The sequence below is a fragment of the Fukomys damarensis genome, unplaced genomic scaffold (genome assembly GCF_012274545.1).
Source record: "Fukomys damarensis isolate Sample0158 unplaced genomic scaffold, DMR_v1.0_HiC HiC_scaffold_3, whole genome shotgun sequence".
Taxonomy (NCBI): Eukaryota; Metazoa; Chordata; class Mammalia; order Rodentia; family Bathyergidae; genus Fukomys; species Fukomys damarensis.
In genome coordinates, this window is record NW_022900915.1 from 33,131,919 (window position 1) to 33,151,719 (window position 19,801).

General features: G+C 38.4%; 1 protein-coding gene across 1 annotated transcript in view; it reads left to right on the forward strand.

Moving 5' to 3' along the window:
* The first annotated feature begins 195 nt into the window (after window positions 1–195).
* Mctp1 (multiple C2 and transmembrane domain containing 1) overlaps window positions 196–19,801 on the forward strand; it is a 499,895-nt gene continuing 480,289 nt past the window's right edge. The window contains exon 1 of the mRNA XM_033767611.1: window positions 196–232. The gene's annotated coding sequence lies outside the window, so the exon portion shown is untranslated. The remainder of the gene's footprint in view (window positions 233–19,801) is intronic.

The following is a 19,801-nucleotide window of genomic DNA, read 5'->3' on the forward strand; positions in this document are numbered from 1 at the left end:
GCGCGGCAGCAGCCAGGTGAGTGCGGGACGCGGCAGGGTCGGGCGCTGTGACCGCCGTCACCTCGGGAGCTGGCTCTTGGGTGTGTTCTATCCAAGCAGATCAGTCTTGCTCTGGCTTAGTGAAGATAAATAGTTCTGACTTGCAACCTCACTTTTAATGAAGAATGAAGCCTGTCGCGAACCCCTTTTGTCCCCGACCCCCGACCCCGGAGAGGAGCGCGGCAGCAGCCAGGTGAGTGCGGGACGCGGCAGGGTCGGGCGCTCTGACCGCCGTCACCTCGGGAGCTGGCTCTTGGGTGTGTTCTATCCAAGCAGATCAGTCTTGCTCTGGCTTAGTGAAGATAAATAGTTCTGACTTGCAACCTCACTTTTAATGAAGAATGAAGCCTGTCGCCAGAACCCCTTTGGGTAGCTTAATGATCAATGAAAAAAGTTATGGATAAAGGGAGAATTTGGGGGCGGGGAGACTCTGGGAAATGCTCGGCTAAGTCTCACCTTGGCAGTAGAAAAAGGTGCCGGTCTTAACTGCTTAGCAAAGTGTGGAGGAGCCCCCACTGGAAGCGCACGGTGAGCAGGAAGGAGTAGGAATGCGGAGTGGCGGGTGGCAGGGTGGCAGTGGCCTATGTGCTGGGCAAAGCTCGATAGCAGAAGCCGGGTCATTCCCCGCATTCTCTCGGAACTTCCTGCAGCAGGTGGTCGCTGTCCCACAAGTGGACAGCGTGAGAGTCTTACTATTCTAAGTTTTAAGAGTCACCGGAAGCGCTTGCTTTTAAAATACGCTGCTTTGAACATGACGTCGACGCTACCCAGACAAGAAATCAAGTTTTTAATGTGTTTTTAGGAAACGTTTTGTCGTAGGGTCTGTCAGGCATCCCCCGAATGACTGGCTGTGGTTACTCCCTCCCTTTTGAAGAGGAAATGCTTTCCTTTGGTAAATGTTGAATCACGTCAATGCTAGAAAATATTTGAAAAATCCTATATTAGCAGATAGCTGAATAACTTTTCTCTCAGAACATCTTATCTTATTTAAACTCATTCTTTAGACTCTGCTTATGTTAGATGAATGACATATACATTAAAACTTTAATTAGATTAAAGCTGTTATAAGAAGAATTAGGCCATGAGTTGGGAGCAACATATAGGACTAGAAGTTCTTTTAGATGAAATCTTTATAGTTTATTGACTACTTTATTAATGAAGTTTCTGAAAATAAATCAGAAAACCAGTATATTTTATTTCTAAATATGAACAGTTGCTTTCAGTAAGCACATACTTGAAGTTGTAAAAAAAATTTTATTTCAGAAGAGTAGGTAGAGAATATGGATAAAAAGACTAAATAAATTTAACCTTTCCTGTTTTCTTGAAAGTATATTGGATAGAAATGGTTTTGGTTTCAAAAAATTAAAAAAGTATGCTTAAGGGCATGTTTTTCATTCAGCATAAATGAATACTATACATAAAAGTATTTTTCGAGTGTGTGTAATCTTAACAATTTTGGAGTTAGGGAACTATTTTTACATTTTGTTTTTCATAACTTGCTATCAAGGATAACATCAAGTAGTAATTGAATCATTTTGGAAGGTGTATGCTACTGTAGTGTGAATGTTAGGTTACTAGGTCATTTTGCAGTTTACTGAAATAAGATACTTTCAAATCAAAAATAGGGAATTGTGAATTCAGCCTCATGTTCCCTTTTGCCAAAAAGCTTTCGGAAACTGTCATTTAAAAAATATTTTTATGCATGAGATCTGAACTTGACTTGAAGGAAATACCAAACCAACGTTATGAATGTGCCTTCTCCATCTCCTGGGTACTTTATTACCTTACATAATTTAATTCTCATTACAGTTCTCTGTGATAGAGATTGTTGTCTTTTTATGGATTAGGAAACCAATGGTCAAAGTAATTAAGTAAGCTTTTCAGAGTCCTTTGATTAATAAATGTCAGAGAAATGTTTGTGCTCAGATCAGTCTCCAGAATTGTTTTCCGTGATTACAGCTCTCTTTGACAATCTTAAAATGTAAGTTTTTGAGATAGTTTTCCTCTTACTGAGTCATACTCTATTAGAGACTTGCACATTTGTATTCATTTTGGTTTTCCCCATCCCTACACAAATCAGTTCAGTGATGGATTAGCATATTAATTTCTGAATTGTACTGTGACGCATTGGTACATACCATCACGTTTAAAGATGGTATTTTATTATTTATTTATTTATTTTTCCATTAAGTTTATGGGTACATTTAAAGCAAACAGTACAGTTACATTCATCCCTGGGATCTTGCACCTTTACATGATGTGTCTTGGTCCTTGTTTTTTCCCCATTCCCCTGCCTTCTCTTCACGTCCTTCACCCTTCCCTATTTGCAGTGACTTTGTAAAGATGGTATTTTTAATTATAACCTGTATTGTAGTTCTAAAGAAGCTTCTCCTTATGAAGAACTACCATGTTAATGTAGACATAAGCAGAATTTTTTAAAAGTTAAAGTACAGGTGGGAGATAAATAGGCAAATGCGGTGATCCAAGCGTAAAGAACAGTCAGTCCTGAGGGACAGGCCTCTTTCCAGACCAGACCCAAGAGGCCCCAGTGTGTGTCTCCAGCGCCTGCTGCCCCAGGACCTTGTTTTCTGTGAAATAGAATTTCCTGTGTCTGAATTACAGAAGGAAAGGTTTCTGAGTCCTCCAACCAAAGGAGCCCAGCTCCCTTTGGAATGTGGAAGAGAAGAATTAGAGTGGGAAACTGGAACCGGAAGAGGGCTAGTGCTGCCCTGACGGAGGCTTAGCTTGGCGGCACCCCGACTGTGGAGCTTCCTGTGCATCTCAGAGGTCTTTCCTTGCCCTTTCAGCTCCTCACTGCCAAGATACCTGAGCTTGGGGAGGAGCTTGTAACAAGGGCAGACCGGCACAGATGGGTACCTAGAAAAGAAAGGATAGTGAAAGCCTTTACTTTGTCTTAGATTGCCTGTGTACAAACAACTTTCTCTCAAGGCAGAGAGAAAATTCATTGCAAAAATGGGGAAATTATTGAATTTTTCTCTTATTGCTGCTTGATCTTGGCGTCCGCCACATTCTGCAGTACACATCTCCACCCTCCAGCCCAGCATGAGACTCCAACAGCACGTGTGCCCACACTCTGACACTAGGGAGGGATGTACGGAGATTAAAATTGAACAAAGTGTGCTCCTTCCCCTGCCTCTGCCAGCCCTCTTCACTATTGTGTTTTCTTTAGCCAAACATTACCTTTGAAACGCACACTGACACGCTTGCAGGTGCCTTGCTGTTGGGGCACGTGCATTATTTGAAATGTTCTGCTTTGAGAATAAAGAAAAAGAGAAAAAAGAAACCTTTCTTCCACTCATTCTAGTTTACCAGTCAGGCCATATTGTCACACCAGATGCATTTCATTTTCTGCAACACAGTTGGGAAAGATGCTCTCTCAACTTGTGTGCATATAAAAATATGCCAGTTTTATGTATTTTGTCTTGATGAGGTACTAAAATTATCTTTGCTAGAATCAGAAAGTCAGTATTTTGAGATAAAGAGTGAGGGATGAATATGTTGCATTTTTTTTTTAGTGTCTTAACAAAAGCATGTAGTGTTTATGGATGTTAAACTTTTATTGTTTTTTTAAGTAAATTTTATCAAAGTTGCTTTCACAGAGAATAAAAGATGTTTTCTGAGAGAAGGGTGAATTATTCATCATATGATAGAAATGTTTTCAAACATAGCAAGAGTGGTATCCATTCACTGGGATAAAGTTCTTAAGACTTCTGAAAGACAAAAAGGGTAAAATATTTTTAAAAATCAAGCCTGCACATGAAGAACACCTTGCTTTATTAATCATCTGGCCTTTTAAAGAAAGCCTGTATTTAAATTAACTTATGCTACCTGTTGTTCAGTCATTTTAATATTCCTTCAAACAACACTACTTAATCTTGGAGAAAGCATAGATTTAAAAAGATACCTTCCAATGTAAGAAATCTATCAGTCTTAAAATTAAGCTTCGAAAAGGAATTTTAATTAAATTTAGGTAAACAAGCAAGATGGGGTCTAGCTTCAGAAATGACATCTTTCAAGTTGAAAGCAACAGAGGGTGGATGAGATCTTAGCACATTTTGGGGCTGGGTGTAAACTGCAGCTTGAGGTGTGAAAAATATGGGGTATGAGTTTGTTCCAAAGAAAGAGATCAAGCAGGGAGAGGTTTCCTTAGAGAGAATATTTCCCTTTGCCCTTTATTTTCCGTCCTGTGGATCTGGCAGATTTCAACAGAGCCAGGGTTCTTGTATAAATGGCAGTGTTTTCTACATGTTGTGAGAGATTGGCTTAAAACATAGCAAGTGCTCAATAAACATTAGCAATTGCTGTTGTAGTTATTAATATTATGGCACGGTATACTGAAGTTTTGTGACTAGCCATTGCAAATAAATGGGTGGTTAAAAAATGATAGTGCACTTTGCAGCCCTTTTCCATTAAGATGTAAATTTTTTAATTTGCAGTTGTAGCAAGAGTAGCTCAAATTAAGACGGTGCTGGTAGTATAAGAACTTCATTCAGTAATGAAAAAAATTTAATGACTTTTAGCAAGAGTGTGTGTATTATCATGGAAGAATGCATCGATATTTAGAGGAAGAAAATAGCATTAAGAGATTCATAGACAGTAGGACAGAATTTCCTCCTCTGCTTTCTTTTGTCCTATTGTTTAGGAATAATGGATAACTTATTATGCTAAAAGCTAATAATAGTTCTTTGGTACCCCAAGGAATCATGCATTGTAGTGTGGTTTCTTTGCTCATAATGGTTATTAAAACATTTGCCAACCCTAAATTAACAAAAAGTAAATAGTACGTGTAGGTAACTTTGTAAGCAATGATGAAACCTGCAGATCTAGCTCGTGTATTGTATTCCTTCTTCATTCATATCTATTTATAATGTCAAACAGTGAGCTATGTTATTTACTTAATTTTAAGTTTATTGTTACTTTTTAGGTGTACAGTGCAGTTACATTCATCATTGGGATCTTGTACCTTTACATGATGTATGTTGGTTTTTATTTTTTCCCCATACCCCTGCTCTCCCTTCACCCCCTCCACCCTTCCCTATTTACAAAGACTTTGTTTCCATTTTTCCTTTTCTCATATTTTTTCTTTTACCTTCTTTCCTTTCCCCTACGTTTCCCACTTCCCCTACTCCTTTAGCCCTTTTCTTCTTATTTCACATTATCAATTATACAATTTAAACCTTGTTTACACTTTTAGTTTTTCACACTGGAGAAACTATTTGGTATTTACACGTGTGTCCTATTTATTTCAAGAGTGTATGTTCAATGTGCATCCATTTAGCTACAAATGACTCTAGTTTCTCATTCTTTATGGCTGAGTAGTACTCCATTTTATAGAAAAACCACACATTCTTTATCCAGTCTTGAATTAATGGGAAGTTGGGCTGTTTCCAAGTTTTAGTAATTACAAACTGTGCTGCTATGACCATGGGTGCACATGTATGACTGTGGTATAAATCTTTTAATTCTTTTGGAAAGATACACAGAAGAGGAATAGCTGGGACAAATGGAACCGCTAATCCTAGTTTTTTAATGTATCTCCATATTGATTTTCACAGTGGTTGCACCAGTCTGCACTCCTACCAACAATGGAGACGGATTCATTTCTCCCTACAACCCCACCAACATTTATTGGCTGATTTCTTGATAGCAGCCATTCTTTCTGGGGTGAGGTGGAATCTCAGTGTTGTTTTCATCTGCATCTCTTGAATGCCAGTGATGTTGAACATTTTTTTGTACATTTATTTGCTGCTTTTACTTGTTTGTCTGAGAAGTGCCTGTTCATTGCAGATGCCCATTTTTGAATAGGGTCTTTGTATTTGGGGGGATCTCATTTTTTTTTTTTTGCGTTCTTTATATATTCTAGATAGTAAACCTTTGTCTGAGGAAGAGCTAGTAAGATTTTTTTCCACATTGTAAGTTGTCTCTTAGCTCTGTTGCTGGTTTCTCATGCAGTGCAGAAGCTTTTTAATAAGATGAGATCCCAGTTGTTGATTCTTTCTGCTAGTTCTCGTGCTACTGAGGATTTGTTCATAAAGTCATTTCCTATGCCAATGTCTTCCAGAGTTCTTCCTAACTTACCTTCCAGCAAGTTTAGTGTTTCTGTTTTAATATTTAGATCTTTAATCCTCTTGGATTTCAGTTTAGTGCATGGTGAAAGATAAGGGTCTAGTTTTAATCTTTGGCAGGTTGAAATCCAATTTTTCCCACACAATTTATTGAAGTGGGTATCTTTGCTCCAGTGAGGATGTGTGGCTCTTTTGTCAAAGATGAGGTAGCTGAGTACATGCAGAGTTGCTTCTGTATCTTCCAATCTATTCTATGGATTCTTGGGTCTGTTTCTTTGCCAGTACCATGCTTTTTTTTTTAATCACAGTGGCTTTTTACTATAGTTTCAAGTTGGGGATTGTGATGCCCTGTCATGTCTCTGTTGCTTAGAATGGCTTTTGCTATTATAGGTCTCTTCTGGTTCCAAATGAATTTTTGGATTATTTTTTCTAGTTCTGTGAATTATACTGTTGGGATTTCATTGAATCTGTATAGCAGTTTTGATAGTATGGCCATTTTCACTATGTTGATCCTTCCTACCCAGGAGCAAGGGATATCTTTCCATTTTCTTAAATCCTCTTTGATCTATTTTTTCAGAGTGCTGTAGCTTTCAGTGTAGAGGTCTTTTGCTTTTGTTAGATTTATTCTTAGATATTTCATTTTTTTAGGATGTTATTGTGAAAGGAATTGTTTCCCTAATTTCTCTCTCAGTGAGTCTGTTATTTGTGTACAAGAAGGTTATTGATTTTTGAGTGTTGACTTTGTATCCAGGTACAATCCAGGTACAGGATTTCACTCTGCTGAAAGTGTCAATTAAGTCTAGAAGTCTTTTGGCAGAGTTTTTTTGGGTCTTCTATGTAGAGTATCATATTGTCAACAAATAGTGACAGTTTAACTTCTTCCTTTCCTATATTTATTGCTTTAATTTCTTTCTCTTGTCTAATTGCTGTGGCTAATGTTTCCAGAACTATACTGAACTGGAATGGTGACAGTGAACATCCTTGTCTTGTTCCTGATTTTAGTGTGAAGGTTTTCAGTTTTTGACCATATAGTATGATGTTGGCTGTTGGTTTTTCATAGATAGCCTTTATTAAGTTGAGATATAGACCATCTATTCCAGTTTTCTGCAGGGTTTTTATCATGAATGGGGGTTGAATTTTTTCACATTCTTTTTCTGTATCTGTTGATAGGATCGTATATGTTTTTTGTCCTTCTCTCTGTTAATATTAGTATATTACATTTATTGATTTACATACACTGAACCATCCTTGTGTCCCTGGGATAAATACAACTTGATCAGGGTGTATGATCTTATTGATGACCCCCTGTATTCTGTTTGCCAGTATCTTATTGAGGATTTTTGCATCTTTGTTCATTAGGGAGATTGGTAGTTTTCTTTTTTTGGTTGGGTCTTTCCCTGGTTTTAGAATCAAAATAACACTTGCTTCCAGGAATGAATTTGGATGTATTGCTTCTCTTTCAATTTCATTGAAAAGTTTAGAGTAGTGGCAATAGTTTTTCTCTAAATGTTTTGTAGAATTCAGCAGTGAAGCCATCAGGACCTGGGCTTTTCTTTGTTGGTAAATTTTAAAGTATATTATCAGTTGAACTGATTGTAGTTGGGTTGTTAGAATTTTTTATCTTTATTCGACTTTAGTACTCCTTATGTATCTAGAAATCTACATTTCTTCTGTGTTTTCCATTTTATTAGAGTACAGGTTCTTGAATAAGGTATTGATGATCCTCTGGATTTCTTCTGGATCTGGTGTGACTTCACCTTTTTCATTCCTAATTACATGTATTTAAGCTTTTTTTCCCTCCTTTTTTGATAAGGTAGGCTAAGGGTTTATCAATTTATTTTTTTGAAAAATGAACTCTTTGATTTGTTGATTTTTTGGTATCATTCTTTTAGTTTCCGTTGCATTGATTTCTGCTCTGATCTTTATAATTTTCTCCCTAGTATGAGTTTTATGTTTGTCTTGCTCTTCTTTTTCTAGGAGCTTAAGATTCAGCATTAGGTTGTTTATTTGAGCTCATTCTGTTTTGCTTGTATGGTCATTCACGGCTATAAATTTCCCTCATAGAACTGCTTTCATTGTGTCGCATAGCTTCCTGTATGTTGTATTGGCATTATCATTTATTTATAAAAATTGTCTAATTTCTTCTGTGACCCATTGGTTTTTTCAGGAGAGTGTTGTTCAATTTCTACGTACGCATTTGTGAAGTTCTTTGGTTTCTTATGATGTTGATCTCCAGTTTAATTGTACTATGCTCTGATAATATAAGGGATAACTTCACTTCCTTTACATTTAATTAAACATGTTTTATGAGATAGTGTGTGGTGTATTTTGGAGATATACCCGTGTGCAGCTGAAAAGAATGTATATTTTGATTTTGTGGAGTGGAACGCTCTGTAGACATCTATTAAGTCCGTATGTTCAAAAGCTTGGTTCAGTTCTAGCATTTTGTTGTTGATTTTTTTGGTTTAGATGACTTGTGTATTTGTGACAGTGGGGTATTATGGTTCCCCCACTACCATTGTATTAGTGCTCATTTGGTGTTTCATGTCCATGGGGTTTTGTATGGTTGGGGACATTAGTATTTGGTGCATATATATTTGTGAGTGTTATCTCTTCTTGTTGTATTGTTCCCTTTACCAAGATGTAGTGACATTCTTTGTGTCTCTTAAATAGTTTTGGGTTGAAATTTACTTTGTTTGCAAATAAGACAGTCACCCCTACTTTTTCTGGGCTCCTGTGACATGGAGAACTGTTTTTCATCCTTTTACTTTCAGTCTATGAGTTTCTTTTTGAACAAGGTGCATTTCTTGTATACAGCATATTGTTGGATTTTGCTTCTTAATCCATTCTGCCAGGTGATTTCTTTTGATTGGTGAATTGAGGCCATTAACATTGATGGTTATAAGTGATATGCATTGATTTATCATTGTCATGTTATTGTTGTGTTGTTGGCCTTTTTAAATTTTTTCCCCTCTGCCTTTAATTTCTTTCCTTACCTAATGGATTTGCTCTGTCGGGCCTCATGGAGTTGTGAACTTCATTGTCTTTTTCTAGGATATTGTTTAGAATTGTTTGGAGTCCTGGTTTGGTATTCATGAAGTTTTTCAGGTGTTCTTTCTCGTGGAAATATCTTATTTCCCCATCAATTTTGAAAGATAGTTTTGCAGGATGCATCAGTCTAGACTGAAGGTTGTTTTCTTTCAGGACTTGAAATACCTAACTCCAGGTTTTCCTTGACTTGAGGATTTGGGTTGAAAAATCAGTTGTGGTTCTGATGGGCTTTCCTTTGCATGTAATTTGTTTCTTTTCTTTAACTGCTCGCAGTATTTTGTTCATCTCTTGAGATTTTGGGATCTTGATTATTATATGTCTAGGTGTAGTTTATTTTATTTTATTTATTTATTTTTGATCATGGCTAGTTGGAGTCCTATATGCCTTACTTATCTGCATGTCAAATTCTTTTGCTCTGTTTGAGAAGTTTTCTTTCATTAATTCTGTGAACACTTTTCTAATGTCATTTGTGCTTTCTACTGCTTTTTCATGGACTCCCATCAGTCTTTTATTTTCTTCTTTGCATCATCTAGGAGCTGTTGGATTGATTTCCTTGCTATTTTTTAGAAATCTCTCTTTTCATGGTCACTGACTGCCATTCTGTCTTCTGTGTCTTCAGATTGGGTCAATCTGCTGTGTATGCTTTTAGTTGTGTTTTTAATCTCCTAGATATCTGAATCTGTTTCATGGATTCCATTTATTTCCTATGTTGGGCATTCATTGTTTCCATTTCTTTCCTATGCTGGGCATTAATGGCTTCTATCATAGTACTGAACTCATGTATTTTTTTTAAAATCTGTTTCTGTTCGAGAGTCTCTAATCATGTCTTTCATTGTGCTTACCATCTATGTAGTTATCTGGGAAGTTATTTCTGTTTTGAATTTTTCTAGAGCCTTGTTCATCTGTTTTGTTACTTCCTGTGCTGAGTTCAGGGTGTCCTGGTGGTTGACTGTCCGACCTTTCCACCTTGTTTCCCCTAGAATTTGCCTGTGGTAAGCTGAAAGTCTGCATTTGTGCCTTGCTTAAATGATTCCTCATTTCTACTTTTGTTGTTGGTACTGTCCTTGGTTTAATTCCTGGGTTAATACTTTGATCTTCCAGATAGAGCTGTTCTTTATGTTTTGAGTCTCTAATAACTCTGAGACACTCTCATTTTCATAATACCAGGAACAACAACTGATTATATCAATCACAACACCTTAGCCCAAGTAATACAATCAGCAACACAGTAGCATCAGGTACAGCTTAAAAATGACAATTTGTGGTAGTTATTAATCTATAACCTTTAACCATATGAATTAAATCAAAATTGAGGATTGGCCCAAAATATGTTTATAGTGAATAAACTCTTCAATATAGCAATTTTACCCTTCAGGATTGGGACTTAAAAGGAGTTGGAAAGTGAGGGATAGATAGGTAGCAGGATAGGAGAAGGTTAGAAATGAGGCCAGAGGACACAGGAAGATCAGGCAAACTCTAGGAAACTTTGAAGACAAGAGGAAAAGACAGGAAGAAGGAACAAAGGCAAGAATGGAATAACATAGTATCAATAGGCAAGCTAGAAACTGTACTCACTTTCCTTTGAAACTAATGACAATCAAGAGAAGGAAAAAGAGAAGAAAAGAAAAAAAAAATCTGCATTAGGGGCATAACAGGAACAAAAAGGGAGATGTAGAACAGTGTGGGAGAGTGAGAGATTGAATGGGAAAGAGAAAAGAAAAAAAAAGAATTTGAAAAGAGTGGGGAAAAATAAAACAAAAAATTAAAAATTAAAAATAAGAGGAAAATACAAAATATTTTTTAAAATAAAAAATGAAAATGAAGGGCCACCTTCACTGAAGGTCATTCTTTGAATGCTGGATTTCTGGGGTTCTAGGGATTAAACCAAGTGCCTCCTGCCTACTAGGTAGGTGCTCAACTCAGCCACATCCCTAATCTGAATACTTACTTTTTTTGAGTTTGTTTAATGTAATGGCATAGATTTTTTATCCTAGAAGTTACTCTATGTAAGCTTGCTTGTCCTCATAAAATTAGAATAAATCTTATCTGTGTATGACGTGGTTACATCTTTGTAAAGTTAACAACTGAATCAAAAATGAGATACTCTTTACTCTTGTAAGTTGTTCGCTTGGCAAATAATCTTTACTGTCTTTGTGAATTCTTGATTTGTTGTTACCATTGAAAATACTGTTTTTCTGCATCATTAACTTGATATGCCATGTTAATTTCCTGCCACCAACAACCTTTTCTTCTAATTCATAGGAGGTGAAACAGGGTTCAGACAGTTGGCAGTTGATATTCATGGTGATTTTTATCCTATTTCTGAGCCTGATAGTAAACCCCAAAACCCTCTAGAAAGCCTGCATCACTGGCCAATTGCTTTTGAAGGTGTTTCATTTCCTGGAAGACTGGACTACAGCTGATTTGTCACTGAGCAATATTTGTTGTATCAGTGTTCCCACATTTCATCTCATTATGCCCACCCTTTAACATCTCCGTAGTCCTACCTGCTTTCTTCTTTCTCCTTAATATTTTCCCAAACCCCACTCTCTGATTGCAAGACTTAGTTTTTATGACTAACCTTTAAGTGTTCAGTGATGTCCTGCTCCATATGGCAGCCACAGCCACATTTGGCTATTGAAGTTTGGAAATGTGGCCGATTAGAATTAAGATATGCTGTATGTAAGTGGAAAGTGACATGCATAATGAATTGTCAAAATAGCATAAAGAAAAGAATGTGAGCTATGTCATTACTAAACATTTATATTGATTGTGTGTTGCTAAAATATTTCAGGTATATTGGGTTAAATTAAACATATTGTTAAAGGTGAAATTAATGCCTGTCCTTTTAAAATTTTAAATATAGGGTGAATAGAAATTTAAAATACACATGTGGCTCACATATGTGTCTGTACTGGATAACACTGATTTCAAGAAGGGATTTTAGACTCCAAATTTCAATGCCCATAGGGGCACCAAAATAAAGACAATAAGCCAGGAGGGCTTGTTGGGCCTTGGTGTGAACCACAGGAGCTGTCCTCAGCTCCGGTGATTGTTGCCAAACAATGAAGAAGCCAGAGTTTCCCGAGCTTCTGGATTCTCTAAGAGGAGCTCAATCCACAGATTTTTCTGTGTGAAGTTTCCAGATTCTTGAATTTCTGGCAAATAATGAATATATTATAAAAGCAACAGAGATCAAATAAAATATAGCTCTGGAATGAATTTTTCTATCAGTTTGAACATCTGACTCAACTCATGTCTGATTCCTCCTCTTCCCTACTGCTCCCACACCAAGCGCTTGGCATATGTTGTCTGGGACATGGTCAGTGTCATAAATTTAGCACATTACTAGGCTGCCTTTATCATGAGCTCGAGTTCACTAGCCGGGAGAGATGAGTGGAGGGCTGAGAGTCAGAAGGCAGTGCGATGAAGGCGATGTAGAAATAGAAGACACAGGACCAGGAGAGTGGCCAAGAAGTTTGGTTCTGTATAAAACAAAGGAAAGTGGCAGGTGGAGAATAAAAATGGTATTGGGTGCTCAATCAGTCATAAAAGATTCTTTGTTTTTCCATGGAGATCGTTTGACTGGTTGCTGAGCCAGAGTCTATGGCGAGGCAGAAGATGAAGATAAAGAAGAAAGCGATATAACTGATGGAGTAAGGACCCCGAGGGTGTGGGTTGGAGTGGGTTCCACAGAAAGTCAGCAGATGATCTGCCTGGGCCTTCAGCCAGAACAAACATCCTCTTTCCACGGAACGTGATAGGAAACTGTGTGGACTTGAGTGCAGGGAAGTCTGAAGGTTTGGTGGCAGCAATGTGAGGATATTGCACCTGCCTTGTTTTGAAGCGCAATTAGGATTTGGACACAGGGAGATGGGTAAAAGAAGCTTGGCATAGGCACAGGGGCACATAGGTGTCCTGGATATGCAGGGACTCAGGAGGCAGTAGTGAGACCAATGCCTGATATACAGGAAGGAGGATAACGATAAGAAAGGTGAACATGAAATGTGGCCAGATGTGGGTGCTGAGAAGGGGGTATCCAAGGGGGCAAGATGAGCCGTGCAAAGATGGAGCTGACCGTGGCGGCAGGAGGCCAGGTGGGCTGTGCAAGTCTCAGGGAGAGCCTGGGCTTGGGCAGTGGCTTGACACTGGTGATGGAGAGAAAGACTTGCGAAAGCAGAGATGTATTTGAACTTGGGGAGAGGGAGAGTGGAAAGAGGTCATCGCAGCACAGTTCCCTGGCTCCCTTTAGAAATGCTTTTGGTGAAATGTCTTTTGCTTTTGAGTTTAGAGTTTGTGACTACAGAATAGCCGTGGTGCCAAGCTCCTGAGCGGCAGGATGTTACCTGTTTACTGTTCCAGCTCCTGTTTTTCAGTTTTCCTCCTCTGCAGCAGTAGGCACTAAGATGGCAAATGTCAGCAGAGCCAATGAAATAATAAAACATGTTTATCACTTTAAAATATCAGGTACAATGAGAAAGCCTCCTGCATATCCCTATCATCTGAATTTTTCAGGTATCTGAGATCAGGCTGGCTAAGTATTTAGAGAAATGGTTGTAGTGAAAGGGTTTGGAATCCTTTGTTGAAAATGTTCATTCTTCGTCAAGGCTGTGTGATCAAAGCATGCTAAAAATACACATCCCTCCTCAGAAGCAGAGTTGATTTGTGCAAGGCAAATGGTCAACTTGTGAAAATTCCCAATAGATGTTCTCTCAAAATAGAAATGATCTTCTATCCAGAGCCTTCAGCCATGTTTGACTCTTGTTCTATTATTGAAATGTAAAATAGCTTTTGATAAAAAGAAGAATTCAGCATTTTTATGGTTGCTTTGGAATAATATTTTCACTGCACTAAATTAGAACTCTGACTGTTTTCCAAAATATCTTTTGGGATTGGAATAGATTTTAGAGACAAGTTCTGTGTTACCACAGAGCTGCTGCCAAGCCTCCTGTGCCCTTGAAGGACTTGAACCCCCTGAATCAGCAGGGGCTGTGCTGTCTCACACTGAGAGCAGATGTGGGCTCCAGCTTTCCCTTCCCCGTTTTTTGCTGTTTTTTACTTTTATTTATTTGTCTCACTTTTATCATTACAATAATTTCTTTTTTAAAAAAACAAATTGATATATCGTAGTTGTACATATTAGGGGGCACCGTATGGCATTTTGATACATGTGTGTGATGTGTCGCAATCAAATCTAGGCAGCCAGCACTTCTGTCACCCCAAACAATGGTGGTCTGTGTTGGGAACATTCAAAGTCAGCTCCTCCAGCTCTTTCCAAATATTCAAAAACTGAGTGTTACCTAGTTAGCCCATTATGCTATAGAACATGAGAACTCATTCCTGCTGATTGTGATTTTGTGCCTATTAGTCAGCCTCTTTGTGCCTCCTCTCTGTACCCTCTGACAAACACTATTCTACCCTTAACTTATTTGTGGTCTTTTTTTTAAACTTTGATATGTGAATGAGATCATGCGGTATCTTTCTGTGCCTGCCTTTTTCTGAACACCGCGATCTCCAGTTCCAGGAGAGGGTTTAATTCTCTTTACGGCTGAATGGTATTCCACGCTGGGGCTGTCTCACATTATCTTTATCCATTCACCTGTTGAAGGAAGCTAGAGGTGAAGAACCATAATGAGGATTGGCTGGGAGGGGGATCGTGCCTGATTCTGGCTGGCCCCTCGTACATGCCAGTTCGACAGTTTCACATAAAGAGAAAAATCCTTGGACATTGGGATCATCCACTTGCTCTGCACTCCTGTTGGTGCTTTTGTGATTCCCTCATTGCCTGTGTGGAAATAAGCTGAGTAAGACTTAGGGCAACAGGCAGAAGAAGGAGGGAGACCCACAGCTGGCTGCGTTTCCTAGGCCTCAATACCTCTGCCTCTGGGCTTTTCAAGAAGCATGGAACCTGGCAAAGTATTCTGAATACCTATTCATTGCTCTGACGTTTATACTTCTGGTTTCAACATTTTCCAGAAATAAGGAAGAACTGTGTGGAACTTGCCATTAGAGGACCTCTGTGTACTCTGGGTGAGCAACTCTTGTGCGCTCCGTGTACGTCTTGGCTCTCGCTTGCCTTTCTGCTAGTTCACTTCTCTTTCTCACTGGGGACATTAGCAGGGAAATAAAGGATAGTCAGGCACAATTTTACTCATAATGTTTTCTTCAGTGTGAAATTTAAGCGATTGCTTCCTATGATGTTTGTGGCGTTTGTGCTACTTTGATACATACTTTTTTCTTTTTGGTACAGGAACTCAGGACCTTGTGCTTGTGAGGCCGGCAGGCTGCATTGCTGAGCTAAATCCCTGGCCCTTTCGATGTGTACTTTACATACTCGTGTGTGCACATGCACACACAGATTGTATCTTCACCAAGTGTGGTTTGTACACACTCCTTTTTTACACATGCCAGGGATTTTTTCTTCTAGAGTCAAAGATAACCAGAACTCTAATATTCTTTCTGAGTGTAACCTTTCTCCTTGACCTGATAGTGCTCCATTTTATTGATGATGTAAATCTTTCTATATGTTTTAAATTTATACAGTGTGTGTAGATATACAATGATCAGTTTAATCAAAAGAGCAAAACACTTAGAAGATAGAATATGTGGTTTGCTTGGAAGTGCATTATGCAGAGGGAATGAATGAACTTTGAATTTAAGCTGATGTGTAAGGAATGCTGTTTCTTGAGTAGAATAATCATTCTCTTGTAGAAATACAATATATTTACAGCCACCATAGAAGAGAGCACATTGAATTATTCCCTTAATCCTTTCAAATCTGGATGTCACTGTAACTATTATCTATCAGCAGTACTTTCAAGCCTGGTCTGGCCTTACCCTCCCTCAGTGATTACGACAGATAAAAAATGGGGAGACATTTTGTGGAGCTTCTTTATTGGTATAGCTCATCTTTTCTAATTAGAGCAAAGGCAATACATTTAGGTTTATAAAATATATATTTTCATAATCACAGGAAGCTTATCTTTTGAAATCACCTAAAAATGAGAGTTGGAGAACAATGGAATTAGAAACAAATAGATCCAAGAGACCACAGTCTGAGTTTTGGTGTTTGCTGAAAGGATGTTTTATTAACAAAAAAGTCTTGTTTTATTTTCTGTTAGTGTTGCCATATTAATGCCTCTCAGTGGCTCCATTTGCAAGGTATTTCTCACATTAATTTTTGCCCTTACTCATTGTCTTAATTATACCCAGATTATATTGTGAGCATTATATTTACAAATGCACACTTCATTTGTAAAATGTGTTTTTTTTTTTACGAGTGCAATGTGAGCTTCAATGAATTGAGCAAATATCATTTGTGTTTGTTACTAGATATTTTTGCATGCACTGGTTTTGCATCGTTCCGCATAAAACTTTGTGCAACGGTGTCTATTGTGGTAGGGCTAGTTTCTGGGCTGCCTTTGAACTAATTTCTGTGAAATTACAACACATAGTCGATCTCCTATAGCCAAGGGAGCTGAGATATGACATGCAGACTGAGTTCTTCCCCAGCCCACCCAGAGCAGGGCTCTTTCCGTTGTGTTACCTCATCTCTGGCTCCAGGCCCGCCAACACGAGGGACTTCTTACTTGGTGCTGCTTTGAAGCAACATGTTATAACTAGTACTAAGACATGCATGTGACGCTTCTCATGCACTGGACATTGTTTTACTGGGTCACTGGGGGTGTAACGTGGGAAAGTGTCTCTTCCTCCCTTGCTCCTCCCTTCTCTCTCTCTGCTTCTTGATGGCCATATGGTGAGCCGCTCTTCCGGACCAGTAGGTCCTTCCACTGTGCCATTCCTGCCTCAGAGCCAGCCAACTGGGGGCCAGAAACATGCACAATGAACCTCTCTTTGATTTGTGGGTGTCGGCAATTGTGTCTCAGCAATGAGGAAAGTGACTAAGACAGACCCCTATTATTGTGTATTTTCTGTATTAGACGTCTTTGTCATGTATTTGTCGTTAATGCTTTCTTGTCTCCTTAAAGAATGGTATTAGGGGAAATAAATGAAATATTTTTATCTGCTAGGAATCCTTCGCATTGTAACTCAAATGAATGTTACAGATTCTGTACATTGCGAGGTCTCCTTCTAGAGGAGGGGACTCGTGGAGACGACTGAGGACACAATGAATGACCAAAAGCTGATGGCTACTGGTAAAGCCTATTTTAACACAGGGTCTTACATAGTAGTTTCAAGGCCACACACTCAAGCACGATCACAGTGGTTTGATGATTAACCTCAGTCACAAGGAGGCATGAGTAAGATAGACAGCAGTCACAGGAAGCGACAAGCAGATCCACACTGTTCAAGCTAAGAACATAACATCAAGATAAAACAACATCCGTTTATGACCAGAAGGGAGGGTAAACTGGGAACTAGAACAAAGAAGGAATTAGGGGGTTGTTTGTAGGCCAGGGGACGTGGCTCCAGCACGTCGCCTTCGGGACACCTGTGCCCCGGTGAGAACCAGCATTCCGGGACTCGGGGTCAGTGCATCGGCTGGCCATCCTCTCGTGCCCCACCCGTACATTATTCCATGTCGCAGTAGTTTGGACAGAGGTATTAGTTATACTTTTACATATATTATTTTTTTTGCATATGAGAAATTCTTTAAAATATTTTTATTTGTACATGTTTGTAGTTCATGTAGTTTACAGTTGTCTTGGGGAATGGTTACATGTACTTATCACAGTTTCTTTTTAAAAAATCCCTTTTCCTTCCTCCTCTGCCCTCTTTCAGTAGGCTTAATATTTTTGTTTTAATGTTTAGATCTCTGATCCATTTTGATTTATTTTATTTTTTTTCTTTTATTGAGTTTATTGGTACGTTTTAGGCCTACAGTACAGTTACATTCATCACTGGGATCTTGTACCTTTACATGACAGGTGGTCTCGGTTCTCATTTTTTCCCCTTGTCCCTGCCCTCCCTTCACCTCCTCCTCCCCTCTCCATTTACAAACACTTTATTTCCATTTTTTTTCATTTTCTCATATTTTTTCCCTTATTACCTTTCCCCTACCCTTCCCACTTTCCCTACACCTTTAGCCCTTTTATTCCCATTTCACAATGTCAGTTATCTCATTAGGATCTTATGTACTATTACAGTTTATTCACACCAGAGAAACTATTTGGTATTTACACATGTTTGACTTATTTATTTCACTTAGTATATCCTCAATATGTATCCATTTTCCTATGAATGAATCTATTTTCTCATTCTTTATGGCTGAGTAGTATTCCATTTTATAGAAAAACCACATCTTCTTTATACAGTCTCCAACTGATGGGCAAATGGGCTGATTCCAAGTTGATCCACTTTGATTTAAATTTAATATATATATATATATTAGTTACACACACACACACATATATATATATATATCTATATATGGGAAATTCTTTTTTTATTCTTTAATTTTATTGGTATATTTTAGGTACACAGTATTCTGACATTTATTATTGGGATTTGTACCTTCACATAATATATCTTGGTTCTTCCCCCCCCTTCCCCTACCCTCCCTTTAACCCCTCTACCCCTCTATATGGGAAATTCTTAAAGAGGTTAAGTCACTTTTCTGCAATTCTGGTTCTGAGTATAGATGGCCAGTGGCAGAGCTTGGATAGTCATGGAATTCTGATTTCTGCCAAGGGCAGAATTTCCAGGGTGCTTACTGCCTTACCATTATGAGGTCATATCATCACATCAGTGCGAGTGCAGGGCCCAGGCCCAAACCTGTCATTCGTGGTTGATCCCACTGTCCCTTAGCACCATCCTGGCCAATGAGCTGCGCCATTGTTTCAGAGAGACAGCGAGGAGTTGTTGGTAGGACGAGTCGGAGAACAGTAGCCAGTGAATGGGCGTAGGCTAATTCTTGCTTGCAGATTCAGTTCAGAGCAATCATAAAAGAATATTTTTCACGTCCTTCTCCTTGTGAGTTCTGTACAGGTGTCGCAAAATCAAATAATGTTTAACTCCTCTGAAAGTTAAAGCTATATATTCTGTAATCAGTGAAGGAGTAATTATCTCTGGGTAGACAAACAAATTACTTTATAGGCATCTAGTTTTTAAAATATGCCAATTTGAAGTACATTCCTTTTAACAGTGAAGGCAAAATATGAGGTAATATCTTTGAATTTGGCAGAACTTCTAATATCTTTTGGTCATAGTGCTACCAGCATTCAGATTGTAGACTTCTGCCAGTCAGTTGCTCTACTATTTCTTGTGAGATTGAGGTTCTTTTTAGAAAATTCTTCATTATACCTACGTCTTCATATTCTTCAATTGCTCTCAGTTGCTTCATATGCATTACTTCAGTCTTTGTAACTGCTCTAAAGGGGCTGGAATTCTTAGGCTCATGTTATAGATGAACCAATGGAGGAGTCAGGAGGGTTGAGAAAATTTGCCAAGGTCACACAGCTTGGAAGTGGCACAGCTGGGAGTTTGAACCTAACTGTCTGGCTCTAAAACTTACTCATCTAACCACTATATTACATGTCTTTCCTCAATATTGAAGGACTTCTCTGTCTGCTCATGGGTGTTTTCATGTAGCTGTTTTCCGTATGTCTTAGAATTGGGGAAAAGAGTCAATTAAAATGTTCTATATAATGAACTAGTCCCATATA